Source organism: Balaenoptera physalus, assembly GCF_965194825.1.
Source record: "Balaenoptera physalus genome assembly, chromosome: 4".
Lineage (NCBI taxonomy): Eukaryota > Metazoa > Chordata > Mammalia > Artiodactyla > Balaenopteridae > Balaenoptera > Balaenoptera physalus.
Genome location: NC_138891.1, coordinates 57,967,978 through 57,984,163, shown reverse-complemented (window position 1 = coordinate 57,984,163; position 16,186 = coordinate 57,967,978). Strand labels below are relative to the sequence as shown.

Sequence of the window (16,186 nt, the reverse complement as noted above, 5' to 3'; positions counted from 1 at the left end):
CCAAGCAATTAGCCAGTGTTCCCAATACCACTTATTGGGGTACCTCTTGATTATATTCTAAACTTTTACACATGTTTTTGTTTCAAACTAGTCTGTTCTTACACTTTGCATCATGCTGTCCAAATATTATAGTTCTAAATTACAATTAATATCTGAGAAATACTATCTCACCCCATCACCCATTTTTATGTGTTTCTACTCTACTTGTTATTTATCCAATTGTAAGAGGAAACTAAAGTGCCAAAAAAAAAAGCCCCAACAAAAGAGTAAAAAGATATTAGTGTTAAAGAAACAACTCTTATAAGGAGAAACAGGAGTATTAAAGATTTTTTGGATGATTCCAAAGAGGATAAAGATTATTTAGTAGAGGAATCCAATTCTGATTCAACTTCAGATTCTCTAGACTCTGTTGATCCAGTTAATCCTATAACAACTGCCCCTTCAACAGATTTGGAAAGCAATTTGATAGCCTCCATAAAGCTGCCTTGTAATACCCAGGACCGAAATAACTACTGACTGACCAGATATTCAATTAAAATAGGTAACATTCATACAAATGATGCATACTTGGCCATAAGGTACTCAAAACGTGTATTTCATGACCAACCAGTGGTAATGAACTATTTCTGTCTAAAAAGCAGTGTACCTCCAGTGACCACAAGGTACCTAATTGTAAGGAGGCTCAGGCCTGCACTTGGAGGATGCATCATTGATACCCTTACTATTTTTTCAGAGTGAAACTTGTGGCACAGTAGGAGAAATGAACTTTTGAAGAAATTTCTAAGACCTAGGCTCCACTAGGAGCTTAAGGAACTAAAGACACATACTCTACCCTAATCCCTAAAGGTGAGCATATTTATAGCTCCACGTGTCTACCTTTTTATAATCGTATCAGTAAAAAATCCCAAAATAGATAACAAAGCATAATTTTAAAGTTATGAAAGGCTAATCTTATGATTTTCAATATAAAAAGAATCAATAATATTGATTCTTCCAAAACCACCAGCTCTGCTATCTCAGATTAATAGATTTAATCTAACTTTATACAAGAGCTGAAAGCCCCCTTAGGATATCTCTAATAAGATGGTTATTCTGCCTCTATTTGAATATTTTCAGAGTTAGGAAGCTCACACTTTTCTAAGGCAGCCCATCCTGCCACCCCACCCCCTTTTTTTTTTTAAAACATCTTTATTGGAGTATAATTGCTTTACAATGGTGTGTTAGTTTCTGCTTTATAACAAAGTGAATCAGTTATACATATATGTATGTTCCCATATCTCTTCCCTCTTGTGTCTCCCTCCCTCACACCCTCCCTATCCCACCCCTCTAGGTGGTCACAAACCACCTAGCTGATCTCCCTGTGCTATGCGGCTGCTTCCCACTAGATATCTATTTTACGTTTGGTAGTGTATATATGTCCATGCCACTTAAGTGTTGTTGTTTTTGTTGCTGGCTGCACCACCCGGCTTGCAGGATCTTAGCTGTTCCCTGATGAGGGATTGAACCCAAACTCTTGGCAGTGAAAGCGTGGAGTCCTAACCACTGGAATGCCAGGGAATTCCCATCTGCTCCTTATTTTTATTAGGTCAAAATATCCCTATGACTCCTGTGGTTCTGTCCTCTGGAGACTGAGAGCACACATCTACCCTCTCTTTGACAAGTCGGCTCTTTAAATGTTTGAAGAGATCAAGTGCATACAGGATCTCCAAGCTGCCCATTCCTAGCCCTGCAACTGCTCCTCCCATGATGCTATTTTCAGAACTCTCCTGGTTCCCTCTGTGGTTTATCAGAACCTGGGGCTCCAAACCAACTGCAAATTCTGAGTCAGAGTCAATCAGCATAGGGTATACTGAGAGGAATCATTAAAAAAAATCAGATATGTTTTTGTATTCCCAGTGTCCAGCACAGAGCTCAACAGGTACATAGTAGGTGTTTATTGAATATTTGAGGGCATAAATGAATGAATGAGACACTTGATCCTTTTCATGACCATTTTCACAATTTTACCAAATCGGTTGTGTTTTCTTACCAGAACAAAATTCTTGTGCACGTATCCCCCTGTTCCTTGAAGTGTGTGGGGAAAACCATCCCAGGGCAAGTTAAATAAATTTTAAGCTTAACTTTTGCTTAGGTAGCTTCAAGTGCTATAAACATTTTATTTTATTTTTATTTTGTTTATAGTTCTAGGACCTAGAACAGATTTGGTTTGTGGCAGCTCTATGGATCTCACGAAGTCACATTTCACGTGGAAAATTCCTGTGATGTCCCAGCGTGTAGACATCAGTCTTTTTGAACATGCCGGTGTGAGAGGATGTCTCTTTGTTTAATGCCCTGGCCATTTGTTCCTTAGCTGCAGGTTGCCTTTGTTAGTGTTTCTGCGGTTGCCAGAGGCATTTCTGTTGGACCTGGCATCTGTTAGTGCACTTTCTCCCAAACTGAAAGCTAATTTAGGTTTTGTAGTGTATGAAGACTTGCTAGCTCTTTTCCTCTTCTGATTTTATTTTTGCCCCAAATAGTCACTGTAATGAGGCCATTTTTAAACTTTTTTTTCCCCCAAATGATTTATTTTTCCTTAGTGAATTTTACCCCCTGGAACCTGACCTTGTACATCTGTGCTTGAGTTTTATTAGGGAAGCTTCCTATTAATATTCCAGGGCTTCCCCAATTCTCCTCTGCCCTCTTCCCCACTTCCCATCTCAACTTCTTGGTCTAATTTTTGTATAAACTTTCCTTTGTCCATAACTGAGAATTGGCTCTCTGCTTTGCACTCTCTCATAACTACCTACATAGCATATTGTGGGCTATTCCAGGGTGGGATATAACCCTTCCCTAGGAAGTGAAGAAGAATTAATTGCAATATAAAGGACCAAGTGATGGTCTGAAAATTTCTATAAGGAGAAGTTTAGGAGTGATGATCTGGTTGAAAGCACTGGAGGAAGGGTGTGGCTATGGGAGTTGTACTGAAGATGTGTTCGAATATAAAGCAAACTTTCTACTTAGATTGTACCTTTATTGAGGGGAAGAGGTGATAAAGATAATTGTGACAACTAAAGCAACTTTAGCTAGTCCACCACTCTGTGCCTTCATTCGAGATATTAAATGATCTAAGAGAGTACCCTCTTTACCAAAGCCCACAGGGTCACTCATTAGTATCCTATTACACAGAGTGAGATAAAGAAAAAAATAGTGTGTTAATTTTAACACATTTTAATTGAACCCAATGACACTTTTTTGTGAGTTCGCTGAAATATTTTAGAATTGCACTGATCCCCTAAAAGGAGAGAGTCATATACAGTTATATGAAAAGTGAGTTTCAAATAGAGGGGAAAATGTCATGCTAATGTTTTCTTTTTCCTTATGCAAATATAATTAATCTATTCTACAAGAAATCACTTCCAACCTTGTCAGAATGGGGCTTTGAGTTTTTGTGCAAGAGTAAAGAGCACATTAGTAAACTTGAACTCCAAATGATGTTGATAATATTAATTATAGAATTTTCTAGAGTATGTGTGAGACAATAGTGATTTTACATATGCATTCAGTGATTTTAAAATAAACATCCATTTGGATGAACTTACTTTTTCTCTCAAATATAGGTTTACTAGATTGAGAAAGATTTGCGTTTATTAGGTTTGGGGAAGATTTGCATTTTTTTTACTATGTACAAAGTTGAGTGCTTTACTTTTGCTCAAAATGTGTGAAAGAACACCGAGTTCTCTTCCTGATTTTGTGCAGGTGCCCTGGAACTTGGGTGCACTGAGGGATGCAAGATAGGTTCACTGATCTGTAACCCAGATCAAGGTCAGAGAAGCACTGAAGGAACAGATGTTTGTGAGGTGCCGCCTCACCTAAGGAGATGGACAAAGCTGTAGCTGTATTCGAGGGAGGACGTCACAGGCCACAGAGATCTGTCTGTGGGCTCCGCGGGCGAGATATCAAACTCGTTGCAGAGAACACCTTTAACAATCCTGCCACATGGTCCCTAGTCAGTTGTTTTCACAGAACTGTGTGGACCTCGGTGATGCGTACTCAGGGCATCTTGTATTTTAGCTAAATGAGGGTCATGTCTAGGGGAGGGGCTATAATGCTGCCATCATGGGTGAAACCATGGGTAATCATTAGTGAAATCCATTCCACCTGTAACCTGTCTTCACTAATCAAGGTGGCTTTAATTGTTGCTACAAAAGACTTGCATGTCCTCCAAGTAGCACCCAGCCTAAACAAGTTGTTTGCCTGAGTTGTTTCCTGGGAACTTGGGGTCAGCTGTGTCTTGTTGGAGCTGAGCTGGTTAAGACTGGATGGCACCACTGACCCTTCAACTGGGCATGCCTGTCTGCACAGCGATCTTTTGAACGTGCAGAGGCCTATAGCTTAGTTACGCCTGTGTAGAACGAAGATTCTGCACCTTTTTCCAATCACCTTTTCCCATGCTCTCCACACCTCAGACCCTCTGCTTCTTCATTGTGTATCCCACAAGACCCCCGAGACTCTGAGTTGTACTCCTGTCTCCTCACTTGGCTGCCTTTCGAATAAACCCTCTCTTTGCTACAAATCTGGTGTCTCAGCATTTTGGCTTCTTGCTGTGTGTTGGGCAAAACAAAACGAACCTGGTTCGGTAACATGAGGGCCTCTGTGGGGAAAATATATAGAAAATGGAAAGAATGGCACAAGTGGAGAAAAGGAAGAAAGACAATTTTTCCTTGAGCCATCAGTTACCTCTTTCCTCCTTTTACGCCTTTCACATTTTGCAACCTCTTTCTGAGAGACCACGTTTTAATAATGAAGCTCATGACTAAAGGTGTTCTAGGGCTAGAGAATGTAAACAGGATGGGCAGATACGTGTGGACTCGCCATAATATGCAGCTCTGGGATTTGCACAACCTCACACTATCACTATTATACAGTAAATGGATAAATCCATAAATTAGGACTTTATTAGAGCATAAATGTATCCTGGTCATAGTTAATGAGGCAGCTTTGGGTTGAGTCCTATTTGTGGCACACTAACCATGGAATCAGAAAATTTATACCAACCTTCCATAAGTAACAATATTTAGAATATACAAAATAGTGATAGGTAAATGATAGCTTCTTTAACCTACAGTATTTTTATAAGGATCAGATTAGCTATTATGGACAGAAAAAGTACCATACACAGTAAATACAAACGTGAAATATAATTATTGTAGGTAAATTTGGATTACCATTCTACCACACCCCACTAAATTAGAATCTGAAAGTGGTAAGCATCTCCCTGAAGCTTCTAATTAATTTCCATGATGTAGTTTACCTATAACACAGTCTAAAACATCTAGGTAGGCTCTGTCTCATCCAATTTCCTCAAAGCATTAAACATCCTATGTAAAAATACAAAATATTCCTTTAGATACCCCTGGGCTTGCCTTTCAATCTTCATACTATTTATTGATATATATTCAGACAGTTTAAGTCAGGTATGAGACTGACAAAAGGTAGAATTAAATCTAATTTTTCTCTGTTCCACACAAACTGGTAGATGTTGCAGCACCTCGCCAAGTGTGTAGAGATCCCAGGTGGTTTTCCTGTCATTAAGCAGTCATGGCTCACTAGCCTGCTTCCTCTTTTAAGGTGGAATTCGAAACATATACTGATGTCTTGATCTAAACCAGATTGGCCTGCCTGGGAGAATGCACTGCCACACTATGGACTGCAGCCGTGAGTGTCTGGTGTGTGATCTTGTGGTGGAGCTGGTGGACATGAAGAAAGCATAGGTGATAATAATCCAGCCAACTCTGGTTGAATATTTACTGTATGTAAGGCACTGTCCTACCCACAGCAGATCTTATTACCACTCACAAGAATCTCAAGAGGTAGTTACTACTATTATTACATATGAGATATATGACATATGAGAAATATAGAGCTACCTTGTTTAAATGACTTTCCCATGGCCAAGTTTCAAGGTGGGTGCAGAACTCATATCATCTGATTGCAGCCCCATGCCCTTAACCATTCCCTGTTTCAGCTGTTTGTGTTGGCCTTTAAACATTTGAATGTTTGATCCATTTGTCTAATAACCTGGTTAAACATCTCTTCTCCATATGTCTGTCCCATCTATTTCCTTAAAGAAAAGAAATCCAGCCATTAATAAACTGATTATCCACCATTTCCTGGTGTAAAGAGCCCACTAGAGCATTAACCAAAAGCAAAGTAAAACAAAACTAAACAAAACAAAAATTCAAGCTGGAAATTTTAGCCTTGAACAATTGATCAAAGCAGATACATTCTGTGCTTTAATATATTTTGTTTCATCCTGAAGGTTCTTCTTCTTCCAAGAGAAGCCTCATGAAGAAATGTACAGATAAGCAATTTTTAACAAATGGAACAGTAAGACATAAGGTTTTCTAGGCAGAAAGCATATTTTTAGGAAAACCTTCTCTGAATACATGATATTCAGTTTGGATCCTGATGAATTATATTCAACACAATTTGCAATTAAGATGCTTGAAAGTAACTAACTTAAATAACCCTTGAATATGAAGCAATATAATATAGTGTTTAAAACCATGAACTCTGGAGTCAGGCAACTTGGATTCAAAGCCCAGATTTGGCATTATTTGGGCGGTCTTGGGCAAAACACTTAACCTGTCAAAGCTCTTGTTTCCTCCTATGTAAAATGAAAATAATTATTTATCTATTTCAAAAGTTTGGAGAAATAAACAACATTTGTAAAGTTTTAAGCTCAGTTCCTATGTTGTGATAAGCAAACAGTAAATAATGGCCATTATTATATAGGTCTGTGATGGGCAAGCGATATCTAGGGTAACAATAAGACATGAGTATCATAGTCATATAGGTATTAGGTGTTGCTATGAGTTTGGGTTTATTTCTTCAAGTGTTTTAGGCATAAAGAAAAAAGAACAAAGAAGTGAGGATAAACCATTTAGGGCGGGAGGGTGAGGAGCAAACAGCCCATGAGGAAGATTAAGGGGTGGCTGGAGAATAGAAAGAAAATCAAAAGTTTAGGAAAGAGGGAGTGTGTTAGTTGGGGTTTTCCAGAGAAATAGAGCAATAGGATGTGTGTGTGTGTGTGTGTGCGTGTATAAAAGAGATTTATTATAGGAATTGGCTCATGCGATTGTGGAGGCCAAGAACTTCCACAGTCTGCCCTCTGCAAGCTGAAGAACCAGGAAAGCTGGTGTTGTCATTCAGTCTGAGTTCAAAGACCTGAGAACGAGAGGAGCTGATGATATAAGTCTGATTCCAAAGGCCTGAGAATCTGGGGGCTGATCTTTCAAAAACTGTTTGAGTCCAAAGTCCTGAAAACAAGGAATGCTTATATCCAAGGGCAGGAAGAGAAGGATGTCCCAGCTCACGCAAAAAAACCCAAATTACCCTTCCTCCATCTTTTTGCTCTATTTAGGCCCTCAATGGATTGGATGATACAGCCCACATTGATGAGGGTGATTTTCTGTACTCAGTCTACTGATTCAAACACTAATCTCTTCTGGAAACACCCTTACAGACACATCCCCAGATAGTGTTTTACCAGCTATACCTTAGCCCAATCAAGTTGACTTGTAAAGTTAACCGTCATGAGTCTACCCTTTGTCAACTTTGCACCCATATGCATCTCCTTAAACTGTATTAATCTCCAAATAAAGACAATAACAAGGTCATAATTCCTTCTACATGATACAACTATTCTTCATATACCTGAAAATGCACTAATCCCTTTGCCAGAAGAAGAAGTAAAGTCCTTGAATGATGTTTACTCTTCTCCTGATATATCATAACTTAAATACTATGATGTAAAATTAACAATATTTAAATACTGATATAAAGTCAATATGTTTTATGTTACATAAGGGAATAAGAGAAGAAAGAAAACAAAGGCTGCTTAATATACATATATATACACACAAGCATATGCCAGAAGAAGAAGTAAAGTCCTTGAATGATGTTTACTCTTCTCCTGATATATCATAACTTAAATACTATGATGTAAAATTAACAATATTTAAATACTGATATAAAGTCAATATGTTTTATGTTACATAAGGGAATAAGAGAAGAAAGAAAACAAAGGCTGCTTAATATACATATATATACACACAAGCATATGCATAACAAAATAAGGAGGAAATACTCATGACAATTATAGTTCTCATTTCTGTAACTGGTCACATAGTCTTAGCTGGTATTAGTAACTATCTTCTTCTACTACCCATTCTGTATTCCCTTTGTCTTCAGCAAACACCTCAACTGATTATTCTTTACCAGGCAGGGTGATTCTAATCTTCAATCCTGAAGGGTCTGTGCCATTTGTAGTCCTGCCTGGATTAGGTTGTTTTAGTTTCCATTGACTTTAATTATAGGGCATGTTAATACTAGGAGATGTCTTAAGGGATCTCTTATATTCCAGACACACTCTTCCCTATCTCCATTATGGAGTAGCAATCCAATTTCTTTTTAGTAATAGGATTAATCACCCCAGCCAACACCATAACTCCTTTATTTGCCCGTTGATTCAGAGGCATGAGGAACCCAGAGTGGCCAGGTGGCAGTCTTAACTTACAGTTCAATGGATCATTGCTGTGTCTCCTGGTGGAAGCATTCCTTCCCCTGGAACTAAGATCTCTAGGCCAGCAGAACATAAAGTCACAGGAACAGGAAGCAAAAATTTTGATGGTGGGTTACTAGGGGTAGTAGTGAATGGTGCTACTCCCATTTCCACTCCTTGATTTCTGAACCCCTGAATCCTGGCTACTGGAAAAATAACACCATATATTGGATGCTGATTCAAAACATATACAGCCTTCTGGAGAACTTTGCCCCAGCCTTGCAAGGAATTGCCACCTAGATGACACTGTAACTGAGTCTTCAAAAGTCCATTTCACCATTCTCTTAAACCAGCTGCTTCAGGGTGGTGATCATAGTAAGACCAGTGAATTCCATGAGCATGAGCCCATTGCTGCACTTCTTTTGCTGTGAAGTGAGTTTCTTGATCAGAAGCAATGCTGTGTGAAATATTTACAGGAACATGAGATTGACAGCACCAGAGGAAGTGCAGTAGTCTAATAAGGTGAAGAAAAAATATGTCCATTGACTTAGGTGGTTATGTATGTTAGGAGCAACTTACAAATGTGTGTAGAAGCAACATTCCAAGTGTGAATGACAAGTGAATTTGTGTTACTTAAGAATGAAGAATGTGGCAGCGAAAGGAAAAGGAAAGGTTTTTGTTGTTTTTACTGTTAGTTAGTTTTGTTTTTCAGGTAGAAAAAATGTATATGTTAAACGGCAAAGGGTAAGAGAGTGGCTTAAAATATAAAGCGGAAAGTGAGTTGTAATCCCTTCAGGGGAACTGAAGGACTGGGATACAGAGCCCAGGTTCTTTCACATGTTCATTTATTGTTATGCTATGAGTACAAGCATCCACTTCATGTCAGATACTGGAGACATGGCAAACCGGACGAATGTGATTCTTATCTTCGTGAAACTTTCACTTTAGAGTTTTGGATATTATTCTGTATCCAGTAAGATGTCACTGAAAGATTTTAAGCAGAGAAATTATATGATTTATTGTACACAGCATTATTGCAGCAATGGCTCATTAATACAGAAGGAATAGAGTAACATGTTAAAATACACCATAGGGAAACAATCAGAAACACATAAAAGTGGTTCTGAGTAGAACTCATGGTCTAGTAGGGAAGGAACCTGGGTTCTTTGTACTAGCTTTTTCCTCTGCTTGAGGCTTCCTTTGCCCCAATATTTGCAAGGCTGGAATCCTTCTTGTGATTCATTTAGTAGCGTACATTTCAGTCTCTCACAGAAGTCTTTCTTTATTCCCCAGTCTAAAATATACCCAGTTGCTCTCTATCACCCAATTTTAGCACTTTGTATACAATTTATCTAGCTTTATATTTTTATAAAGGTATTTATTTTATCTATTTATATTTTATTATCTCTCTCTCTCTCTGTTGGAATCTAAATTCTATGAGAGCAGGGCTCTTGTGTGAATTTTACCACTGTGTTCCTGAATCTGGAATAGGGCATGGCATATCAAGTAGGTGCTGATAAATGGATATTATGAAAAAATACATAAAAGAATAACAATGTAGCTGCTGAAGCAGAGACATACACCAAATGCTATGACAATACAGAAAAGAAAATCTACAAAGACTGAGTATCATTTGTGTATCAACAGACAAGGATCTCAGGGGACATTCTATCTTAAAGAAATTAGGACTGTAAGTAATAACTTTCCTTGCTGCTAGTAAAAAATAGAGGTAGAGCTTGAACTCAAGGTGAAGTGGGTCCAGATTCAACACTCTTTATACTCTTCCCTACTTCCATGGATATCGTGGTGTTTATTAGCTTCCTGTAGAGAAAAGGAACGTATTTCTCTAGTTATTAACATGGAAGGCAATTTAATGTTATCAGGCTGTGGAATGAGACAGACCTGGGTTTGAAGGCTGGCTCAACTGTGTTTGAAGCCTACCAGCTGTGTGACCTAAAACAACTCACCTAATCTCTCTGTGCCTTTCATTTCTTCAGAGCCATTTAAGGATTAATGAGATAGTACATATCAGATGTTTAGCACAGACCCGGATCCATAGTAAACTGTTCACAAGTGCTGGTTATTTTTATTATAATAGTCTCATTAACATGGGTACTATTGTTATGACTCACTAAACCTTGAAAGAAAAGTTCCACCTCTGAGAAAAAAGACTAGGATAAATGTATCATTGTTATACAAAACTTGGAACTTGAAGGCAGCAGAATCTGAAAATTGCTTGGCTGAGATCTTAAAGACCTGATTTGCATTATGTCAAAACATATGTCACTTGCAACAAGGATGGCAGTGATTAAGTATGAGTGAGATGCTCACACTAAGTATTATAGGAATGGAGAGGAGAGAAAGAATACCATAAACCAGAGCAGGGGCTCTCCAGGCCGGGCACAGCAGGAGCAGAGGCATGGAAGAGGAAAAATAGAAGTTTTGTTTAGAGTGTGGTAAGTGGGGAGGTTTGGCTAGAGTGGAGGGACCATGCTGGAGAGTTGATGTTAAAGATTCAGAGCTCAGACCAGATCCAGAAGGGAGGATGCAGGGGTGAGAACACTATCTTGTCGGTAACTGAATATGTCTGCAATCACTTTACCTGTTTTGAAGAATTTTATCTCAAGTAAAGTAGTGTTATTCTGCAATCAAAAATTAAATGTAATATTTTCTTAGCTCTGTTTAAATATATTTTGTAAAGATACCATTTAAAACATATTAACCTCCTCATCAACAAGGTGTTCTGTTACCAAAAGAGATCCTGTTGTTCCTCTCCCATGCTTGCTTGACTGAGCTCTCTTTATCATCCAGACCTTGTAGACCTTACCCTAGAACCATTTGAAAACTTTCAATTTGTTGTGTTTTTAAAGAATCTTGCCTCCTATACGTGTGTCAGGAGACACACGTAACTATTTTCAGAGCAGTATTGTTTGTAACCACAAAAAGTAGGAAATAACCTTAATGTCCATCAGTAAGGACATTAAGATAAATAAATTGTGGTATAGTTATATAATAGAAAACTAATCAGTAGTAAAATGAAACTAAACCTAAATGATTTAAAATACAATGTTGAGTTTAAAGAAAGCAAGGTGCCAAGTGATATCTAGAATATGATAGCATTTATATAAATTTTAAAATTAACACAAAACGATAATATATTCTATTTATGGAAATGTGAATATATTTAATAAAAGCATTAAAACATGGATTAGGAAGATATAAATTCATGACAATAGTTGAGTTTGGGAAGGGAAGGTGGAGCTTGGGATTGGGGAAGAGATCAAAGAAGGCTTCAATGTTAACTATAAAGCTTTGTTTCTTTTATGAAATAAATTAAGCTTTATATTAAGTAAAATATAAATTTTACTCATCCAGGGAGGGTTTACATATAGGCTGTTATATTCCTTTCTGTAGTTTTCTGTATTTTTTCCATCTTATCAAGAAAAAAAATTAAAGATAAAAATGAGCATTAACCGCCTTCATTCATTTCATGGTGGTCAGAATGTACAAACTTCCAGTTATAAGATAGATAAGTCCTGGGGATGTAACGTACAGCATGGTGACTATAGTTAACAACGCTGTACTGTATATTTGAAAGTTGTTAAGAGAGTAGATCTTAAATGTTCTCATCATAAGAAAACTAGTTGTAACTATGTGAGCTGATTAATGTTAACTAAAGTCATTGTGGTAATCATTTTGCATTATATACATATATGAAATCATTATGTTGTACACCTAAAACTAACACAATGTTACGTGTCAATTATATCTCAATTAAAATAAAAAATAAAAATGATCATTAAGGAATAGATTAGAATGCTGAATCTCACACTTTCCACCTTCCAAGACCACTTTTATTATTCTTAATCCCTCATTAGTGGATTTTATACTCTGAAAGATTTTGTTCAACAAGTTACATTTATTTAATATAATTCACTTCCTCACTTTTCTTTTAAAAAGAGTGAAGGCCAGTAAGAGCTTATCACCAGTCTGAGATAAACATTCATAAAGGTACATGGCATAGAGACATTTTGCCCAGATTTATATTTGCATTGAATATTCTGAAGTTGATGAATGTTGAGAAATTGATGAAGGGGCTGGAAGGGGAGCCTGGGTGACAGCCCAGCTCCTCATTTCCAGGCCGCGCTGCTGCTCTCTGCTCTTCATTAACCAGTTGATGACTCTTGTAGAGGGATTACAAACTTTGTTTTTTCACAAATTTATCTATATTCAAGGTTAATGTTCTTATCCTGACTATGCTACGTAATGAAATTTAGAGTTTATTGGGGGATGTGTGAAAATTTATGCGGATAGCTATAATCAAGAATTCAAAAATTATTAAGAATATGTAAAGATATATCTTTAGTTATAATATATAGCATAACAGTAGATATTATAACTGTAACGTATCCATGGGGAGGAATCATGAAATTGCTGAGATCACTTTGGGAATGCCGAAGGAATGATATAACTCCAGCCAAAGCAGAGAAACTTGACATTTTAGTTAGCCCATGCAGTCTCATTATGGGCAAATACATGATTACTATTTTAACTTTTGAAATATTTAAAGTAACTTGAAGATTTCCATTAATAGCTTGTTGAGCCCCTAAGGGATTTCAAGTGAGGGATTTCAAGTGGGGAACAACTACTCTCAGAGGGGTCTAATTCATGTTTTTTAAATCAATGAGTAATAACCTCTTGTCTCTAGAAAAGTTCAGTCACTTCACAAAGATGACTATCTTTTCATTTTGTCCAAATTTAGGAGTTCAATAGAAAAGCAATAAATCACAAAAATACAAATTTTGGCATGAGAAGATGGAATATGGGCACATGAAGATGTATTATTTATATGAAAGAAAGACAGAGAGACAGTGACAGGTGTCTGGGGGTTGAACATTCATTAGTATGATAAGGTCTGAATTGGGGAAAAGTATTGAAATCCCCATAATAAAACTATCAAGGAAGACCAAGGAAGCTGAGGCCATAATTTCCCACAGAAATTCTAAACTGAATAAAGGAAACCATTACTAATTTATATTTGCAAGTCACCCTAACGTATTCATCATTCCCAACTCTGGTACATGCTTGGCAGTGTATGAGATGCCTGCCAATTATGCTGGCTGAGAGGAGAGAATATTCATGCTAGAGTTGACATACTGTGCCAGATTTCAGAGGTAATTTTAGGTCACCAGTCCCAAGCCAAATATCCCCACTCTAGAAAGACTGCTTAATGCACTGCATAGGGGAATGGGGGAAGGGGACCCCTAAGCCTCTAAACTCTATCAGGGCTCCTGCAAGTCATTACTTCAGTTAGATTTCTTTCTGTGTGACTCCAGAAGGCTCTGCCTGCTAATGACAACTCATTTAGCAGAATGACAGTTGTTTGATGCTCACAGGGAATGCAGCAAGCATTGCCTGATGTGCGCTCCACTCCTTTTAACAGCCTTGCGGCAAGAGAATCTTTACTACAAGGAGCATTAGAATTAAATGTGAGCTATTAATGAAGGAAAAACTCTCACTATCAAATAATAGCAGGAAAAAAGTGCTAGAAGCAAGAAGAAGAAAACTGAGAAATAATGTAATGCTTTACTTTGGTCTACTTGGTGAATTGATCGCTACAAATCCATAGGATACCCACACAGTAGGGGTTTGGGGCCACAGATACATCAATATAAATTCTTATTTGCATTCATTTAAGAATTCACAGGACCAGTTGTCACAGGGAATATGACTCTTTTAGACTGTCCATTTGTGTGCAAGCACACTCAATGCACAATAGCATTTGGATGACTTAGAATTTAGACAGCAGTAAGTCTGGATTCTGAATAGCTTTATGTAAACTTTAATAGAAGTGAAAACATGGATTCCATAATACCATTTTGGCTACCACATTTGACTGATTTTATTTAATGAGATTTTGGAGACTAGTTTGATTTACTATTTTTTTTTAACCCATCAAAACAGGACTGGAAATGAAAGGATAGCGATTACTGACATTTCTGCTTCTCTGCTCGGCTTATTAAAGTGATTTGATCTGTAAACAGAACCCAGTTTTGTTCAGCTGCTTGAGAGATAACTATTACAAGGCTTTTACAAAATGTTAAAAGAAAAATTGTTATTCACATTTTATATTTCAGGGAAGGGTGATCTGTTCAGGATTTTACATTTTGGTGAAAAATGTTGCTTCTTTTTCAGAGCTCGGATTCCTTTTTGTAGAAATGCACAGTTGGCTACATGAGCATAAACAAATGTGAAACCATATACTGAGAGACACTACATTAAGAAAATGAAATAAATTCAATAGGCAGTTGGAAAATATCATTCTCTGTCACTCTCTGAAGGAAAGGATAATATATTTCCTTGTGCCAGAGTCCTCCTGGCATAAAAAGGCCCAGACTACCTCTTTGGACTGTTCATTACTTCTCTTGCTCTGAGCCCTCATTCATAAACCTGAGGAAGTTAGGTGTTTTTACTGCCTTACACTGCCTCATTCTTATTTAGTCTAGGACAAGGTATTTAAAAAAAACGTTTCAAACCAATCATTTGATGCGGTCCCCTACTAACATTTTCCTTTTTGGAAACCACCAAAGAAATATTCCTGCTCTCTGTGTCCTGGCAGGAGACTTTTGCTCGATTCATTCCTTTGTTAAGAATTAAGACTTCAAGGGAACAGAGTTGGTAGAGTATCCCTATGGAATTCCTTAAAGAAAGATAACTCTTCCTTGATTTACTGGCAGGAAGTAATCTGACTCCTCTCTCAAGGTGAAGCCAATGTATCCTATTATCTCTGAATCATAACACTTCTTAGAAGACCATAGGGGGTTCTACCACATCCTTCTGCACCCCAATTATGTGGGCATATGATGAGGATATGCATGTAGAGGTGACTCTGCAGGTTTCCTTTTGCCACAGCATCCTCCCACTTATTCTTTTTTATTTTTTATTTATTTTTTAATTTTTTAAAATACATCTTTATTGGAGTATAATTGCTTCACAATACAGTGTTAGTTTCTGTTGTATAACAAAGTGAATCAGCCATATGTATACGTATATCCCCATATCCCCTCCCTCTGCGTCTCCCTCCCTCCCACCCTCCCTATCCCACCCCTCTAGGTTGTCACAAAGCACCGAGCTGATCTCCCTGTGCTATGCAGCTGCTTCCCACTAGCTAACTATTTTACATTTGGTAGTGTATATATGTCAATGTTACTCTCACTTTGCCCCAGCTTCCCTTTCCCCTGTCCCCGTGTCCTCATGTTCCTCACTTATTCTTTTTTAAAAGAAAATTTACATATATGGTGTACAACATGATGGTTTGATATACATATACATCATGAAATGATTACAACAGTAATGCTAATTAATATATCATTTCCTCACATAGTTATCTGTTTTTGTGTGCGGTGAGAGCACCTGAAATCTACTGTCTTAGCAAACTCCCAGTAGTCTTTGTTTGAAAGAGTCTTATTATTTCTCCTTCTACTTAATGCTTACTCAGTGTTTAGATTTTAACTTAAGTATCATCTTTTACAGGAAGGCTTTCACCCATCTCCAATCCAGATTATTTTTTTGTGTATGTGTTACACTCTTATAAAATCATATTTTTCTTTCCTACAAAAAACTTACTTCAATGTTTATGTGTTT

At 37.4% G+C, this 16,186-nt stretch overlaps 1 long non-coding RNA gene across 1 annotated transcript in view; it reads right to left on the bottom strand.

Annotated features, from left to right (window-relative positions):
- The window catches only part of LOC309659391, a 437,716-nt gene extending 422,108 nt beyond the window's left edge, over nucleotides 1-15,608 (bottom strand). The window contains exon 1 of the long non-coding RNA XR_014262773.1: nucleotides 1,165-15,608. This is a non-coding gene — a long non-coding RNA (uncharacterized lncRNA). The remainder of the gene's footprint in view (nucleotides 1-1,164) is intronic.
- Nucleotides 15,609-16,186: the final 578 nt, after the last annotated feature.